General features: G+C 40.2%; 1 long non-coding RNA gene across 1 annotated transcript; it reads left to right on the top strand.

The window, feature by feature from the left end:
• Window positions 1–351: 351 nt before the first annotated feature.
• Window positions 352–19,047, top strand: LOC135252033 (uncharacterized). Its single transcript, XR_010329272.1, has 3 exons — window positions 352–542; window positions 1,398–1,564; window positions 17,386–19,047. It is a non-coding gene; the product is annotated as an uncharacterized LOC135252033 (long non-coding RNA).

Here is a 19,047-nt window from a genome sequence, read left to right as displayed (position 1 = left end):
TTGATAAATGGCTCGTGACTTCTGTAGGGTCCCCTGCATTTCAGCACCTTAATAGACCACACTGATTAGATTTACCAACAGATATTGGGTCAACAAAGGGAGAGAGGGTGCAAAAATGTTAATTAATATCAATAATGGCCAATTATTAGTTAGACAGAAGGATCCAGGCTAGTTGTGTGCTCTAATGACTCAGAGCTAACTTGAAGGGAAACACTGCCTAAAATTAGCATAACTGTGTATGCGCACTGCATGGCGGTGCCCAGCAAACAGCTGTTCTGTTAGTTATTCAAATAGAATTCCTAGTAGTATCAGAGGCTATAGTTGCATAATCAGCCATTCTTCTTGGCCATTTTGAAGACACTAACAATGCCCTTGTGACTGGTGTAGACTTGTCCCTCTGGGCTTTCCAATCAAACGTGACCGCATGTGGACCTGTCATTAACACAGGAGTTAAACAGGAGCTCAGTTGAGCGCCATGAGCCGCTGTCGAAATATGCTTTGTGTTGCAGACGTTCATTTTCCCCTGGCCATGGCACCATGTGGTAGATTTAAGCTTTTTTTTTTTTTTTGTCTGAGTGTGTGTGTGTTTGTGTGAGTTTGGAGGTTGGGGGAAGGGTGCCATCTATACACAGACAGTAGGTAATGGTAGCTTCATGAATTATAAATGCACTGAGAAAGAGTTTACTTGGTCTGCAGGGATGAATCTATTTCTGGTGTAGTATACCATTTTTGTTATTGTTTTGTTGTTTTTGTTTCCCATGCAAACCAGCGGCTCCTCTCAGGATGTGAGGAATTCTGAGAGCCCGCACAGAGGAAGTGATTTATTCTGGAATAAATTCTGTGTCAATACTGAATAAATGCATGAAATCAGAGCATACAAGAGAGGAAAGGGCTTTTCAATTGCTTTAAAAAGAGAACTCTCATGGGCTTAATAACTAACCAAAGCTAACCACAGCAGGCCAAGTATCTTCTTGTAAATTAATTGTAGCCTTTTTTGCTGAATACATTTATTTTCCTCTGGAATCTGAAATGGTTTTTTTTCTTTCTTTTTCCTCAGCATCATGTTAGTCTTTTGTAGAAAAAAAAAATCAGCAACATGCCATTTTGTAGTGTCTTTGTACATGTTTTTACCATGGAATATATGATATTTTCTATTCTTATTGACATAATTGGCCTGTATAACTAGCAGTTGTATGACTGTGTCATCGTTCTGCAGAAATGACCTGCCCTGTCAGGCTGCTGGAACAGCCACAGAGCCTGACCTAGCCTGAGGGACTCTTGACTTTAGAGTTCAGTTCTGCTGCAGATTTCAGTAGAGAGCCATTGGAGTAGAAAGTTCAAATGTTGCTTGAAATGTCAAACTGAAGTGTGTGTCTTTGTCTCATACAATTCTTAAGGGCCTTCAGCTCCATGTTCCTGCTTCCATGCTTAATATCAACTGGCCTCAGTGCTTCCCAGCCATCACACTTTACCCAGGAGTGAATGCACACATCCTAAGCGGTGTCTGTGATCTATTCAGTGACCATGTATGTGATAATAATATGAGGACATTTAAAGAAAACAGGTAAGTAGACGTATATTGTTTGTATGACTGCGCAAACCCTTTGGCTTTAACTATATTTCTTCTCAGTTTGAAAGGCAACTGTATCCTATCCAAGATAATCCTATATCCTCCTCAAAGATAGGATTATGTTTTTATGTGACTAAGCTTTGGGTGCTTGTGATGTTAATTTAAATGGAGGAAGGGCAGTAAGTTACTGTGGCAATTACAGTTTTTTCCCCTAAGCAAAACCTCTGCCCTGTGCCAAGTCTAGCAAGCTTTTTAAAGTAAATAAACAGTGCAATGTAGCATCATCATTGTCAAGTAGAATCCAATATTCTATATGTTGAGCTGTGAGCCTCTGCTTGTTATTGAAGCTGAAAACATTGGGGACTGGAAGCAAATCCTTTTTCAGCACTTGTGTCTTCTTATGAAATCCATTCCTTGTAACCTGAGGAAATAAAAGCAAAGATTTGTATGTCTGCTCCCTCGATAGGAGCTGTAGTCCTCAGGTTCAGTTATTAGTACCAGATACATAATTTCCACTGGGGTCAGCTGCAATTTCACCAGTACACAGGAAGAACAATGGGATGTCTTACCTATTAAAATAAACGCGCAGCATGAGAGGGGTGGCAGTGTTTGTGATGGAAATGTGTGCAGTGTGTGGGCTATTTATCCAGAGGTTTCGGAGATAGAGAAGTTAGGTTTTGACTCAAGCCTAGGGTTGTGTATTTTAAACCTAATAAGACTGAGTATTTCACACACACTCAACTGCTGAATTTGAAAAGGGCTTCTCTTGTTTGTGGGTGATCAGGTCTAGTTATACTTCTCCTTCCATCATAGGGAAATTCACTTGGTTCATTAAATTCCATACAGTACTATTAATTGGGTAGAATCAAGGACACATTCCCCACTGTAACACAAACCTTGCACCAACATTACCCTACATGTTTTAATGAGTGGGATTTCATGGGCATTACACTTTAAAAGCACAGAAAATATCAATATCTGGTGAATAAATAAATGGAAAATTAAATATTTCATATTTTCACTCAAAATGCTAATTATGAAATCTTATCATGGCTAGAATGAATGAGTTACCGGATCTTTTTGATCATATACATCATTGTAGATGTCATCTACTGTACACCACATCTACTGTAAAACTGTAACCTGGACACATTGTTGATGATGCTCTCTCGCTAAGGTGTTTCCCTGAAAGTTGGAAATTAACAATACAGTAACGGATGTCGCATTGTGATTTACAGTCCTTTTTGTGTATTTCCTAGAGTGATGCATTTAGAAAGATTTATCTCATGGCATATCACTCTTCAATAGAGGGAATAATATGGTGTCAAGCTAAATTATCCATTAGCAGAATTGTGTGTGTGTAATTTATGATTAAATGTGTTGTAGAAAAACATGACTGTTATTTCTGGACAATCTGTTTTGCACCTATAAGAAAAGTCAGGGAGACCACTTTGGTTGATAAAATCTAATGCAGGTCATGAACTATAGTACCAGGCTTGAAAATGCTTTTGTAAGTGGCTGCAAATGTCTTAAAACATAGCACACGTTTCTGTGTGCTAATGTCATAAGGGAGAAGGAACCACAGTGAACTGCGCTGTCTGCTCTTGCTTAGTTAAAGTTTGCATAGAAGTGTCAGTGTGTCTCATAATGCAGCGTGACCTTCTCTATTATAATTTTTCAGCGTGTAATTCCCACTAGTGACTTGTCATGTTTGAGCAGGGCTTGGGAGGTACTGCCGGTTGTAGCGTCCTGATCTCAACAATGCACAGCAGGTGGGGGTGACTCCATTGGACAACTGCAGGTCCCCCTCTAGGGCAAAACAGACCTTCCACAGTGTGCATGTGCCTGGCCTTGTGAAGGGTTGGAATATTTTTCACCACTGACTTAAACAGTGCGACCACTGACCCACCTTTGCTGCAGATTAGTTGTAGCTGAGCCAAACTGGAGGTTGTTCAGCAAATTCACCCAGGCAAGCATGTTTTGGCCAATATCACTTGCCACTGCAATTTTTCCAAGATTGTAGGTGAGTCAAGTAGAATAAGCCTTGATTGTTTATCCTGTGTAAAAACAATAACAAGGAAGCTCCTTTAACAACACCTACAGATGCAGCACAGTTTTGTTCACATGACCAATAATTCAGTAATATATGTTATATAAATAGTTCATGCTAGTTCCACATAATGTATAATTAGCGTAATCTATCCTCGTCCATTACAAGTATATGATTGAATGCATGAATTTGTCAAGGAATACTTATTCATTTTTAAGCAAATAAAGTAACCATAGATGGGGTGTACAGGCCCATATACAGCACATATAAATACAGGGTGTGTCACTGTAAATGCAGCTTACACCAGCACCGCTGTGCTTATGTAGTGCTACTTACAGTGAAATTCACTGGGTCCAAATGTTTGACTTATTCACTGTATGCTGAAGTACTACTGTGCCCTGATTGGTCATTGAAAACTGGATTATGATAGTTGTAAACTGTTGATACACAGTAATGTATCAACAGTTTACAGCAATGTCTTGCCAGAGGTCCCAATTTTGAAAAGACAAAAATTATTTGTTGAGAAAAACAAAATTGGGTCATCAGAGACAAAAATTAAAAAAGTGAAAAAAAGTGAAATATTGGATTTGTATTTTAAAGAGCTTTCTTATTCCTTTTATTCCTTCTAAGTCTTTTTTATTTCCTCCCCTGCATTAGTTAATATAAAAACAGCATATGTTTTTGCACATTGCTGCATTCAACAGATTTTCCTCGTGGTATACATGACTGGCATTGCACCGCGGTTGTTGTGTGAAATGGTTGCCGGGTTCCTCTCTCCACCGTTTCGGGGGGCCTCCGGTGTATAAATTTTGCTTTATGGTCTGTGCTTTTCCTTTTTAATTCATTGCATTCAGATTCCTCTTTAATGCAGTTCTGGTGTCCCCCAAACAATGGGAGTGGAGACAATGGAAGCGTAATGATAGATCCGTGTACCTACCATCTGCAAGAGCAGCTGCTCCCCTGCATCTGTACAATATGCTGCAGCGCGGAGCCTCAGTAATCTACATAATAAGGAGAGGGCTTATTCCAGTCTAGTTAATAATCACAAGCAATCGATGCACTTCATTCCCTCACAGTTGCAGGAAAAAAACAACAAAGTTTGGGCATGCCCGCCGTATCCCCTAGACACGCCAGGGTCACGGTGTAATGCTGAGCTGTTGATTCTGCCTCAAGCTACAAGATTTTAGCCTGCACTTAATTTCATCTTTTCATGAATACCATAATTAGGACACTCTAGTTCATCTTGTGGCTGCCTTCTCTACTTTAACATGAACACTTTGCTTTTTGAAAAACGGGAAAAAGCAGGAATTCCTCTGGGATAGACAGGAGGGGACGAAGCCCTAACACTCCAAGACATCATAGTAAGCAACGTGATCTCACCCTTCGCTCTTCCCTTTACCCAGAAATCAATAAGGCCTATCACAGCATCCAGAGGACTAGCTTAAGAGAAGTGGAAAAAATTACTTGATATTGCAGCCCTTTACCAAAACGTGGCATCTTCTGCTCAGGTGGCTTTCATTGCAGTCATGGCCTTCGGCAAGCCTGAGCAGGGAACAGCAGCAGGAAAGCATCAGGAAAGTGTCAACCTCAGTCAGAGTTCTCAGTTCTTACTCACTCCTGAAAGTCTGCCATATCATTCAGAACTACAAGGGGTTGTTTGTTTGTGTGTGTGTGTGTGTGTCTGCGTGCGTATGTGTGTGTGTGTGTGCGTGCGTATGTGTGTGTGTGGCATGCATTTATGATGGGGGGTTGTTTCAGAGCTTTAACTGGCCCTTGTCTTCAAGGTTGTGCTGTTTAGCCAAGTGATAACATGCGACCCCAGGGGGCCTGATCACATACCTCATCGTTTTAATCATGATTTGCTCCAGTATCAAAACATCTGCTTGGGCTCTGAGTCACAGTTTATAATTTTGTTTTGAGCTTTTATCACACTTGATGGAAGATATGCATAATTTAAATTAAAAAAACAGATGAGTTGTGTATTTATCTAATTAGGTTCAGTCTGCGCCTTTACAAAAAGGATAGACACACATAGTTGACTTCTAAAAAATCAGATCATTTTAAATGATAGATATAGGGTAAAAATAGATTGTATTTATCATATTGTATAAGTTTATTACAATAAATTAGGCTTTTTATCATGTACAGTGGTATTTAGCAAATGTAACACAGGCATTGTGGCTCCAGAGGACATTTTAGTAGCCAAATTAATGAATGAATTAATTAAGACAGGATATAAAGTAATTCCCAGGTATTGATGGGACAATTTTAATGAGCATTAAATAAGTCTGACTTTGTGCACTTTTGTAAAGTTTAATTAAATACCTTTGGGTGTAGGGACATTAAGATTTTCCATGAAACTCTCATTTTTATGAATTTAATCCAATTTATTAGACCCAGTAATGGACCATAAGCAGTCACCAAATTGATAGAATGGGAAGCACACTATAATATTGATTGGCTGAGATCTCCCCTTGGTGCTTCCTGGTTAAATAGCAAATGCTCATTAAAAATGGAACTGCATTTATTGTAGTGCGTGATCTTTGGGTTTGGCGGTATGTACCGCGAGGCTTACACAGTGCTAGAAGAACAGTCCGCGCTCTTATTTGCAAGGCGACCTTTGCGTCTCCCAGAGTCCAGCATCAATCATTACAATCAGGAAACTCCTCTAATGAAAGCTGTATTATTGCTGGGCGTTTTACATTTTGCTCATACAAGTCTGCATGGCTTCAACGGCTTCCTTTTGGGGACCTCACCCACCAAGCTAGCATAGCCCTCCAGCGGAGGCTAGGGGCTGGGTGCAGCTGCTGTCCCAACCCCCTCTGCCCCCATCACACAGGGCAATTAGGCCAGTAGAAACAGAAGAGGAGATGGGAGGAAACAATGGTATTCATTAACTCAGCAGGGGTTAAAAAAAAAAACAAAAAAACAGCCTGGTAAGGCTATATACACTCACCGGCCGCTTTATTAGGTACACCTTGCTAGTACCGGGTTGGAACCCCTTTTGCCTTCAGAACTGCCTTAATTCTTTGTGGCATAGATTCAACAAGGTGCTGGAAACATTCTTCAGAGATTTTGGTCCATATTGACATGATAGCATCACGTAGTTACTGCAGATTTGTCGGCTGCACATCCACGATACGAATCTCCCGTTCCACCACATCCCAAAGGTGCTCTATTGGATTGGGATCTGGTGACTGTGGAGGCCATTTGAGTACAGTGAACTCATTGTCATGTTCAAGAAACCAGTTTGAGATGATCTGAGCTTTGTGACATGGCGTGTTATCCTACTGGAAGTAGCCATTAGAAGATGGGTACACACTATGGTCGTAAAGGGATGGACATGGTCAGCAACAATACTCAGGTAGGCTGTGGCATTTAAGCAATGCTGAATTGGTACTAAAGTAGGCAGTATACTTCGTATGAAGTAGAACTTTTTGAGCAAAACGAAGCAATCAGGACAATTGACGAACAAAAAGACGCGGTGTTGTGTGTTCGTACGGTGCAGTGTGCGACGGCCTCCAGGGAGAACTTTTCGAAAAGTTTTTTCTTGTTCTCCGACCTCCCCCTCTCAGCTATTGGTCCAAATATCACGTAGTTGGTTACGTCACGGTTGAGAGTTCAGAGGGCTGAATTCACGTGCCAATGTACGGAGAGTCAACGCCAATTTCTCTTCTGTAGAGATGGGAATTCTGTGAGTTCCCGCATGTTTGATGAATGGTGCTACTCGTTTCAGCAATTCATCAAAACGCCTAGCACACATTCAGAAATAAGAGAAAGCGGACCCCCTCGTCTAAACTCGCATTTGCCGAATGTACAGACAAAGCTCTCCATTCTCCGTTCTACTCTGATTTTGAGGGCGAACGTACCATCTTCTTTGCCTTTCTCTTCTTTTGCATAGCTAGATAAACTAAAGCCACTTTAAACACTTGAAACCTTTTTTTTTGTGTTGTGATTTCGCGTAGCCCTTCTCTTTATACATCCATGGCGTAGCCGCAAGACGGAGGTCTGGTTGAGATTCCAGCCCCGGTTAATAGCTGCCTCGTAATTATTCACGCCCCAGCGGTGTGGAGTGACTTAAACGGTACGGTGTTCTCACTGGGTATACCGACAACCGTGTTCGTGGACATGTTCGCCGGTGGTTCTCAATCCTGAAGTTCTTTCTTCTTACTGAATATACTGCCAGCTTAAGGGGCCCAAAGTGTGCCAAGAAAATATCCCCCACACCATTACACCACCACCACCAGCCTGAACCGTTGATACAAGGCAGGATGGATCCATGCTTTCATGTTGTTTGCTCCAAATTCTGACCATCTAAATGTCGCAGCAGAAATCGAGACTCATCAGACCAGGCAACGTTTTTCCAATCTTCTATTGTCCAATTTTGGTGAGCCCATGCGAATTGTAGCCTCAGTTTCCTGTTCTTAGCTGACAGAAGTGGCGCACCCGGCGTGGTCTTCTGCTGCTGTAGCCCATCTGCTTCAAGGTTTGACGTGCTGTGCGTTCAGAGATGCTCTTCTGCATACCTCGTAACGAGTGGTTATTTGAGTTACCGTTGCCTTTCTATCAGCTCAAACCAGTCTGGCCCTTCTCCTCTGACCTCTGCCATCAACAAGGCATTTTCGCCCAGAGAACTGCCACTCACTGGATATTTTCTATTTTTTGGACCATTCTCTGTAAACCCTAGAGATGGTTTTGTGTGAAAATCCCAGTAGATCAGCAGTTTCTGAAATACTCAAACCAGCCCGTCTGGCACCAACAACCATGCCACGTTCAAAGTCACTTAAATCACCTTTCTTCCCCATTTTGATGCTTGGTTTGAACTTCAGCAGATCGTCTTGACCATGTCTACATGCCTAAATGCATTGAATTGCTGCCACATGATTGGCTGATTAGATATAAAAGATATTTTAAAAGAAGAGAAGCGTTCTTTCCTACTAGGCAAATCCACCATTATAATAGCAATTTGCCTAATGGTGCGAGTATTTTTTACAGTCTCTGGTGCGAGTGCACCTGGCTTTTAAAGGGAATGGGAGATGACACTTTGATTGGTTTGTTTCATGTTATGCTCAAAACACACCTGTGATTAATTAAGAGACTAAGTACAACCCCTTTGAACTTTGCGCTCAGATTATCCGCCGTTAAACTAGCAAAAGTGGATTTGGACACGCCCTAAATGCACTTGCGCCATGCGCTTTAGACTGTGCGCTTAGATAGTTAAAATATAGCCCTATATGTGCCTGTCTGTTTTCATGAATGGTTGTGAGTGATTTGACCGAATGGGTGTTTTTTCAGCACTGATGGCAGATTCTTGCTGTGACTTTGGATATTCTGCCATTTTCTGACTCATAACTTTCATCTTTCAGGGCACCACACCCTCTCCAGTGACTAATTACACAATTACAGTCATATTTTAATATTTGTGAAGACTTTTATTATCTAACCCTCAAGTAGTGTGGTTGCCAGCAATGTGTTGAGATGGAGAATTCTTCTACCATTTTCACTATGTAGTGATTAAATAATATAATGAGACTTAGGGCTCTATTTTAGGTAATCCTAAGCTAAATGTAAGTTTACTGGTCATTTGGTCTGGCGTACTGATAAAATTTCACTCCAGAATTGCTAGTTTCACCTTCCAAAGAGGCATGGAATGCTGTAACAGGAGTTTTACAGAGTTTTACCTGACAAAAAAAGCCACTGTGCTAAAGCAGTAGCTTCAGGAGTTCAAACTCACAAAACAATTTCAAGATCCTTTGTGCTCCTGTCTTTCTGTCAAAATGTTTGCCCAATGCAAAACTTAAGTTTCATTAGAGGGTAAAAGATGGGCAAAACCATTGGTCATAGTGCAGTCAACCTCTCCCCTCTACTGTCAAATTTTGTTAAATCACTTAAGTTATTAACTGTAACGATGTCAAACCATTGTCATTCTCACATGCTCTGTTTACATAAGTTATTTTAATCAGCCGTTTTTGACTGTCAAACTGAACCCTGTCAAACTCATCTATTTTCACATGGCTGTTTGAAGGTGTGAAGGTTTTTTGTAAATCTGGTTCTAGATACGATTATTTATTGGCATACATTGAAGAAAACTCTATATTCACACCCCAGGTATTCACCATTTAAATGTGCTCTGTGTACTAACTCAGTATATGAAGAGGGAGTTTTGTAGTCTTAAGCAAGATGTTTCACATAACAGTCTTGTTATTTGTTTATTAGTCATATTTATAGTGGCTTCAGCTTTAATACCATTATAAATTTGCAATGTGGTAAGAGAAGAACTTCAATCAATCAGTCTTTTTAAATACACTAAAATATTGTTAATCTTAATGCTGCCACAACTGAGCAGTAGCATGTGTTGTATTAATAATGTCATGTTTTTAAATTTGCTTATCAAATATAATCATGTAATTATATTCATGCATTTTTAAATGATCTAAAAATAAACTCCCTTAAATGCAAGCATGTACTGAATTTCAGAAGCAATTGGATTGTCACAGAAGCTTTTAGAACTCATATTAGTGGTTTGTATATAAGGTGGTTATATCCAATTTTAGTATTTGTTGTTATGTGTAAAATCAGAGAGACTAGTATTATAATATTAAGGACTCAACCCATTTGTGTCATAATGTCCCTTACCAAGAAATTGAAGGCTATTAGTAGCCTACTATCTAGATGGAAAGAGGATGGAAGAATATTGTACCACAAAGTGCAGTGAATGTGGTTTTCGAAACAACCTAAGACACACTGATTTAATCAAACGTCTTTGATTTCTTAAAGATCTTGTATTGAAATAAAAATGAGGCATACCTCTAATATAACAGCTGTATATTAGATTATTATGAGCCACTGATGGCTCCATGCACTGAATGTGAATTTAGATTGGGGCACTAAAGTTTTTTCTCATCCTCTATAAGTTTAGCTCAGACGTTCATACATTCTACATTTGTATAATGTCAGGCTCCATATCTTTATAAAATGCTTCTGATGATGACGTGTGAGGCACAGCACCAGAAATGTGGATTTGTGCTGTAGACATGTACATTGGATGTACATGTGCCTTTGTGCCCAGAGCTATTCCTTTTTGGGGATGACACTCAAATTCAATACAGCTGGCTTCTCTTCCTCTAAAATGTGAATACCAGGGAAGAGTGTAGCCTGCTGTTCATTAAAAAACAGTTTGGTTTTCATATTCTAGTGTTAATTCCCATTTGGAGAGGTTGATGGAAAGGTACCACAGGGCAGGTCATATCACTTTGAATTATTGGTCAAGTGTTGTGCATATTGTCATTGACCTGAAAAGTGGTGCATATTTTAATCTGTAGTTTTGTGGTATTTGTTGTCTATTATGCTTTCATTCTCATTCATAATACGTAGTTTAGTGCATTTTTGTAGTCTTCACTGCTTTAAACCTCATTTGAACCCCCAGCCCCCACTCTGTTTTTGGTAGCTGTTCTTGCGTGCAAGCTTGCCAGCCAAAAATGTCCTGGAGCAGGATGGAAGATTGAATGCAGATCCAAGGCCAAACAAGTACAGTTCCATATTTCATAAAAGGGGATGATGGTATTTTGAAAATGAGCTCCACGTCTTTGGCCCCAAAGTCACTGCTGATGCGCACTAAAATGCCGTTTGACATATTTGCACTTCCTCTTTTTGTGTTGTGGCTTCAGTAGTAGCTTCCTCTCTGTAGCTTTTGTCATGAGCAGCAGATTCAGGCAGCCAGTCTTGAATGGTAATTCCCTGTGCTAGGAAGCTCAAGCTTAGTCTGAAATGTGAACTACAGGTTAATAACAGTACAAGCAACACCTCCAGTTCTACAAAGAAAAAAATAAGCTTTGCAAATTCAGCTTTCTGGACAGGCCATCACAAATCCCAAGAAGATACAGTTATATGCCCCTCAGAAGATGTCCCTGAACTCAGAAAAGGCTACAGAAAGCTGATACTGACTGCAAGGGTGTGAATAAACATTGGGTTTGAAAAGCATGCCGTTGTGTGCTTTGTATTGTATATTTGAAATATATTTATAAATATATTATAAATATTTGACTGAGGCTGACTGTGTACTCAGACTAGTGAGAGGTTGCCAATTGGCCATAAATGTAATTAACAAGAATCCTATGTATGCAATTTTTCACTGTGCTGGAAGAAAAAGATTATTAATTGAATCCTTAAGTTTAGATGATGTACAAATCAACTTTGTAATTTTATGTCATAGTTGGACCATAATATAATATTACAGACAGGTCTGCTTCAATGAACACCTAATAAGTGTTTAAATCTTTTTCTTGCCCAGTACTAATCCACAGGTCTATATGACACAAAAGGGCAGTGCTAGTGCAAACTCAGTTGAAGCTTTTTTGTATATTGGAGCTGTGCAGAGTGGTGCATGTGTATACAGTAAAATTACATTTTCATTAAGGTTGGTATTTTTATTTATTTATTTGGCATCTCCAATCCTACCCGAATTTGGAATGTCCAATTTGCAAACTATGTACAAGCATACCCTGAGGTCGGTATTTTAATTCCTGGTTTTTAGGATGGATTAAACTGATCAGATATTTAGGGTGTGGCTTGGCACAAACACATAGCATGGTGATATTGATTTTCTGTATTTTTAAAAGAAGAGTGGGACAGCCCACCCTGCTTTCAAGTTTTTTGCTACTCAGAATACACCGCATGTCCTGCCAGCACAGTGATGTTTTAACAAATTTAAGGTGTCAAAATTATCTACCTACAAAACTGGATATATTATACATGTAACTGGCAATACTAGAATCATTTATGTGGCATTTATGTAATGTAATTTATGAAAAAATAAATGGTGGTTAAAAATGGTGTAGAGACATCCACACATATAACACTTACAGTTAATAATTATAACATTGCAATATTGTGTTTCACTTTCCCATAGCAAATATAAATAATCACTATTTATTTAGTTTATTCTCTAATCGGGGGGAGTAAGTAATCAGCTAAGCAGTCCCCATCCCTCTGATGTCTATTGGTCATTTTACTATTACATGACCCTGTTAGCAACACGAGCAACTGCTTTCTCCTATTTTTATAGGCTAATGGCAGTGTCACAACCTTGTGGACAAAGTCACCCAAGTGTAAGACACCAAAGACATTTTCTACATATGGTGTCATGACAGCAATTATATTATGTATACAATTCCTTGGCCCTATTTACAGCTTTGTTGAAAATGCACTGGCTGTAAAAGACCAGGACCAGGGCCAGAAACTGTTTATAAATCCATTGTTTAATTTTCCTTGTGGAGTTCACAAGGTCTACCATCCTCTTTGAAATTTCTCTTGATAAAGTGAGTTGTCAGAAGTTCCCTTGCTCGTAGGTGGACCACAGGTGGTTCCATTCCTTCAATGTTTAGTCTGATTGTGATGCAAAATGCAACATGCCTTCACACTTCAGTTTTGATTGCAAATCAAAGAACTGACAGACTAAAATCTTGTTTCTATAAGGTTGTAACTTTAACACAAAGAAACATAAGCCTAAATCTTGGACACAAGCACATTTTCAATTTATGCAAATGTATTCAACAATTTCCTTAGAATAGTCAAGAAAAAAAAAGGGGCAGGTTGGGGAGTGGTAGCAATCGTGGAGCGTCAGGTAGGGAACCATTATTTACAGCAGACACTGTTGGGTTGTACAAGTTAGGCTATTGGGAACATAGGTCAAGCTAAATAGGTCATGGAAAAGAACAACATGCCAACTAGTTAGGCCTATAGCTAAGTTCCATTGCAACAAAGTTCACACACTGTCATCCCGTTTGAGGAAGTCAGATGTTCTAATCATGTTAGATTATTATCTACATTAACACTTAGATGATGTAGCTTTTCCAGACTGCATGCACATGCAGACTGCCTCAGCAGCAGTGTGTCCTGGGTCCTTTGTTTGCAGTCTCCACGGCTGCACAGCTGTAGTAGACACTTAAATTAGCACCTCCGCCTGAGTGAATGCAACTAATTATTAGGATCTCAGTGCAGGGAAGATTCTATTGATTTTATAGAGCATTACATTCTTTCTGTAAAGCTTCTTGCAGCAAACTCAATATAACAGAAGTTCACAGACCTTCCTGGCTACGTGGTATTATGCTGCACTCAATTCCTCATTCAGCAGTATCCACGATAAGCATTCTTGCATCTGCTCGGACTGCACTTGTACATGCTGCCCATCATATTGGGCAGTGAGTGATCAGTTCAGACCCTTGATGAAGAATACCTGGAGGAAAGGCAAACAGGACAAAAGCCCTGGTTGCAATAAAGTATGGGTGATTCATGGGTCATCTACTCCCAAAGTTTGGGTTCACCCCATGGTAAGGTGCCTCACCACATTACGGCGATGGATGCAAAAATATCCCACATTGTCTTCATAACGTCCTGATCTATGTTGCAGAAGTAAGATTTAGAAGTAACTTATCTTAATTATACTAGCAACATAATTGCATTAGCTACTGCTAATGAAGAAAGAATGGCAACACAATAGTGTTCCAACCCTGGAAGGTGTGGGGAACATTTTACTGGCATGGCTTGAGTGCACTTGTACCCTTAGAAGGTAAGGTTGATGCTCATGAGTAATTAATGGTCCTGAGTGATCATCTTCACCCTATGTAATAGCATTTATTTTCTGCAGAACGGGGAAGTGTGTCTTTCATGATGACAATGCCTCTATCTTAAGAGTGGTTAGGGGTTAGAGGAGCGTGATACTGATCTTATTCATATGCCATGGCCTTCTGTGGCACCAGATCTGAACCTAGTCAAGCATGGAATATTCTGGAACATAGTCTGAGAAAGCTTTCTCTTGAAAGAGTTGTGTCACATTCTTGCAGAATTCTAGACATAGGCTATGTCACAGTATGTGCAAACCTTACTGGTCCAATACCAGTAAGAACATTAAGCACTTTAACATTGGCACTTCCACTTTGTTCACCAGTTACTATGACTGGATATTATTATCTATTATCTGTCTTTTATTCATGCAAATAATTATTAAATTAAATATGCTGCTTATCTCATTATGTCCTACTGCAGGGATCTCAAACTCAAATTTGAGCTGGCTTCTCTTCCTCTAAAACGTGAATACCAGGGAAGAGTGTTGTTGTGTTTGGTTGATGTGTTCTTATACTTAAGTACTTAATTAACATCATTGATTGGCCAAAGAGCCTGCACACCTTGTTTCCAAAGCTTAAAATGACAGGAAATCACAAAACCCCTACAGTTTGAGACCCAGTCAGTGGATTGTCAGAATCCCATGTGTATCTGAGAATCCATGATACTAAGGGGCTCTATCTTACACCCGGCGCAAAGCGGCGCCAAGCGCAAGGCAAGTGTCTTTGCTAGTTTCAGACCAATGCAGTTGTCATTTTCCCATCCAGCGCCCACATTGTTTAAATAGCAAATGTACTAGCGCCCACCTGAGTGCCCATGGGCGTGTTGGTCTTAAAATGAGGTGTGGTCAGGCGCATTGCTATCTTGAGGCAGCGGAAAGCGATTGCGCAATTGACCAAAAAAACCTGGTCTTAAGTCAAGTATTTTCCTCTGCAGAGAAGCGTACTTTCCTACTACTTGGCAAATCTGTCATTATAATAACAATCTGCCAAGGTGCAAGCGCACCTGGCTTTTAAAGGGGAGATGATGATTGGTTTATTTCATGTTATGCCCAAATCACACCTAAGTACAACCCCTTTGAACCATGTGCCTTACTTTGAGCTCAGATTATTCACTGTTAAACTAGCAAAAGTGGATTTGGACACGCCCTAAATGCACTTATGCCATGCGCTTTAGACCGTGTGCTTAGATTGCTACAATATAGCCCTAAATGTTTTTTTAACTCTTTATACCTCTATATTGCCGTTTATGTAGTATGCTGTGGGTTGTATCTTGTATTATTATAATAATAATAATAATAATAATTATAATGCCTTTGGCAGCATGATGGTGCAGTGGGTAGCACTGTCGCCTCACCGCAAGAAGGTCATGGGTTCGAATCTCGACTTGCGGCCTTTCTGTGTGGAGTTTGCATGTTCTCCCTGTGTCTGCATGGGTTTCCTCCCACAGTCCAAAGACATGCTGGAAGGCTTATTGTAGACTCATAGGTATGAGTGTGTGAGTGAATGGTGTTTGTGCCCTGCAATAGAGTGACGGCCTGTCCAGGGTGTATTCCTGCCTCTCACCCAATGCACGCTGGGATAGGGTCCAGCCCGCCCCCCCCGTCTTTACAGGTAATCATAAAAACTGGGTTCAAGTTGATTGATGTGAATCAAAAATCTCAAAATGCTTCCCCAAGATCCCGCAGGGCACTAGAATTGTTTGTAATTAAACATGTATGATGTTTATTGGCCAGCAGGTGGCAATGAAAAATGTTGCGCACAGGTGTATGGACCTCTCGGGGAGGCTGTGGATTAGTCTAGAAATGCAGGTGTAACATGTTGTGTGCCAGGCAGGTGCTTATTGAGACATCAGAATCAGTCACTGTGAGTTTGATGCATCATCTGGGGTTTAGCATCGTCACTGAGCAATATACCACAGAGTGGTGTACTCAAGTAAAGAGATGGCAAAATCCAAAATTCGGATGGAAAAACAAAACTGCAAATATGGTGCTTTTAATACTGTACATACTAAGACTATCCTTTCACCAAGAATTGCCCAATTTGCCTGATGAAAGCAAATCTGTTTCCTGTCCTTTCTGTTACACAGCACATGACAACATTATAACAAAAACTCTGTGCTTTTCCCCACCCTTATCAGCTACGATCTCATATCTTCACAATACATTAAAAGCAATTAGGGCTTGTTCAAATGTCCTATAAAGTATACTGCATTAGGACTTGGCATCGCAAAAACTCTGGTATAATGTCCTCATTGACATGAAAGGACTGGTTATCTCTGGCAGTTTGAGGAGAAACCAAGGCCTGGTAGTCAGAAGTCATTAAAACTCCCAACACACACACACACACACACAAAATTCTCAGCAGCCAGCCCGTCTGCATACGCGCATGCCATAAAAGGCCCAGAGATTTACGAGGAACTTTTCCATCCTAGACTTAGGCACCATCTGATAAACAAGCAATCTTAGCTGCAGGCTAAATGATGCTCTTTGAGGTCCTGATTTACAATGCTGTGAATGATGTGTTTGTGGTTCCTGTTCTGGGGCCATACTGTGATTAGTCATCCGTGAGCAGAAATTTGGGCTTAGATCTTCAACTTAGGGGCTAGAGAATCTTGAACCGAAGAAATAAATAAATGATACAGGTTGTACTCGGAGTTAATAACTGAAGAGAAATGAACTTTTTGCAGATGCAAATGACTCCTAGCTTTTGGTAATTTCCCCTGATTCCTGTTGAATTAGGGTAAGGCTGTTGCCAGCATGCTGCCAATTTCGCTTCCCTGCCTTATAAAGCAGCACGTGGGGATATTGTTCTGCTACCTTGCATTCCTCAGAGGAGTGATTAAAGGAAAATCCCTCGATGCCCTACCCTCACTTTCCCAGTAATAAATGAGTCACGGATTTTAAATGACTCGGGCCCCTCACATCTTATCTCTTATCGCAGCACTGGGGTCGCCCAGAAACGCCCAGGAAGCCAGTCGCTCTTTTCACCCGCACATTTAGCTAAGAGTGGGAGGGGCGACCTGCAAACAAAATAAACCCTAGGCTCTTGACAATGGGGTGAAAACCATGGGCTTTTTGGACGTGAAATTGCAGCATGTGCCTAATGTTGGCCATCTATCTCTCTTTTCTCCCTGGTGGTCCCAGTGCCTAGGTTCATATGAGGAGCATGCCACAAGGTTTACAGTCCTACCTGGACATCTGGACATGCTCCTACTCCCAGTGTTCAAGGGCAGAAGTCCAAACATTCCAAAGAAGTTCAAGTTAAAATCACTTAAGCCTCAACGAGGGCTGAGGAGGCTTTGCTCTGTGACCCTGCACAGTAGGGACAAAGGCTGTTCAGGTCCTGACCCACAAGCAATGGCAAGGCCTCAGTCCAGGGTTCATTCTGCTTGTACCTGGCTGTGGGCGATAAGAACACTCTATTGACGTGTGTCCTTAAAAATTTGTCCATAAATACTAAGGAAACACAACATCAAGTCTTCTTACTGTGTGGTTCACAAAGCACTTTAATTAACTGTTTCCTTAATTGTGTCAATGAGCAAATATCCTATTAGTACAGCCTACATGCTAGTGCTTTGAAGTGTAGTGATGCATTGTGAGTCCTGCACAGTTGGGAAAGTATTTTTTTATTATAAACACTAAACTTAAAAAAAAAAAACATAAATTTTCTCCTTGTCCCTGTGGTGTCCCTCAAGGGATGATGTGCTTTTAGATGGTTTTAACCCAGGGGTAATGCATTTGGGAAGTAAATAACTTCAGTAATTCTGTTTGCATTTGAATGAACATGCAGCCAAGGTCATAACACAAGCTGTAAACTTTGGTGGTCTCGGCTCATAAATTTAACTTAATTCAGCGACAGACTTCCAGGGAGCGGCGGAGCTCGCGTTTTAATTTATGGCACATACAGACTTGTGTATTTACATGTTCGCAGGGCATGACAGGAACTTCTGCGGCTTGTATATTAACCAGCGAATTAAGCTCTAATGATAGCATTACATGAATGGAAAAAACAGTCATGGATCATTTGCAGAATCAGGGTTATTCACTGTTTTCTTGATTTACCATTAGTTTCTCATTTCCTACATTGTGTTAATGACTCACTTTTTCAAGCATTAATTTGGGACAGAGAGCTTGATCATTGTCATTTAATGAGAATAAACACTTCTATCAAGCTATCAATAACCTGAGGGTGGAGCATATGTGAGGGTAAATTTGCAGTTTGTCAGACTGTAGTTCAATGGTTTTTCCAGCTGTATGGAAGCAGGCATTTTTGAATAATGATAAAGCCTGATGTTCTGTGAACACAGGAAAATGCTAATATGGTTCCATAAAAATATAACCCAGAGATGAAATAAATGGCTATCTCGGCTAGCCAGAAATGGTTCAAGATCAGATTTTTAAAATCATTATTGTAACACCACAGCACAATAATATGGATCGGCAAAGCTAATCAAAGTCACATACAGAAGCAGAGAGTTTCAATCAATATTCTGTGGGCTTTATTGTATTGGCCATTGACCATCATAACTTTGAGTCTTGATGTAGGATACCCTTCAGCAATTTGGGTCATTAGCAACAACTTTTAATTTCCCATTTTTAATATACTATCCTGAATTTTTGGTAGTTGTCCTGTACCACTGCAGACGTATTTGGCCATCGATGTTCAGAAGAAAAAGGTCTCGATCAGGTAGTTTATAATTTTTGTAACCAGTGTGACATAGTTGTTTATGTATGTCTGTGTGTAATGTATCATCCAGGTTCCATAGTTCAATCACCATAATAAAGATTTTTGGATTATTTTGAAAA

This window comes from Anguilla rostrata, chromosome 3, assembly GCF_018555375.3.
Source record: "Anguilla rostrata isolate EN2019 chromosome 3, ASM1855537v3, whole genome shotgun sequence".
NCBI classification, from domain to species: Eukaryota; Metazoa; Chordata; class Actinopteri; order Anguilliformes; family Anguillidae; genus Anguilla; species Anguilla rostrata.
This window is presented reverse-complemented; position numbering and strand designations above follow the sequence as displayed.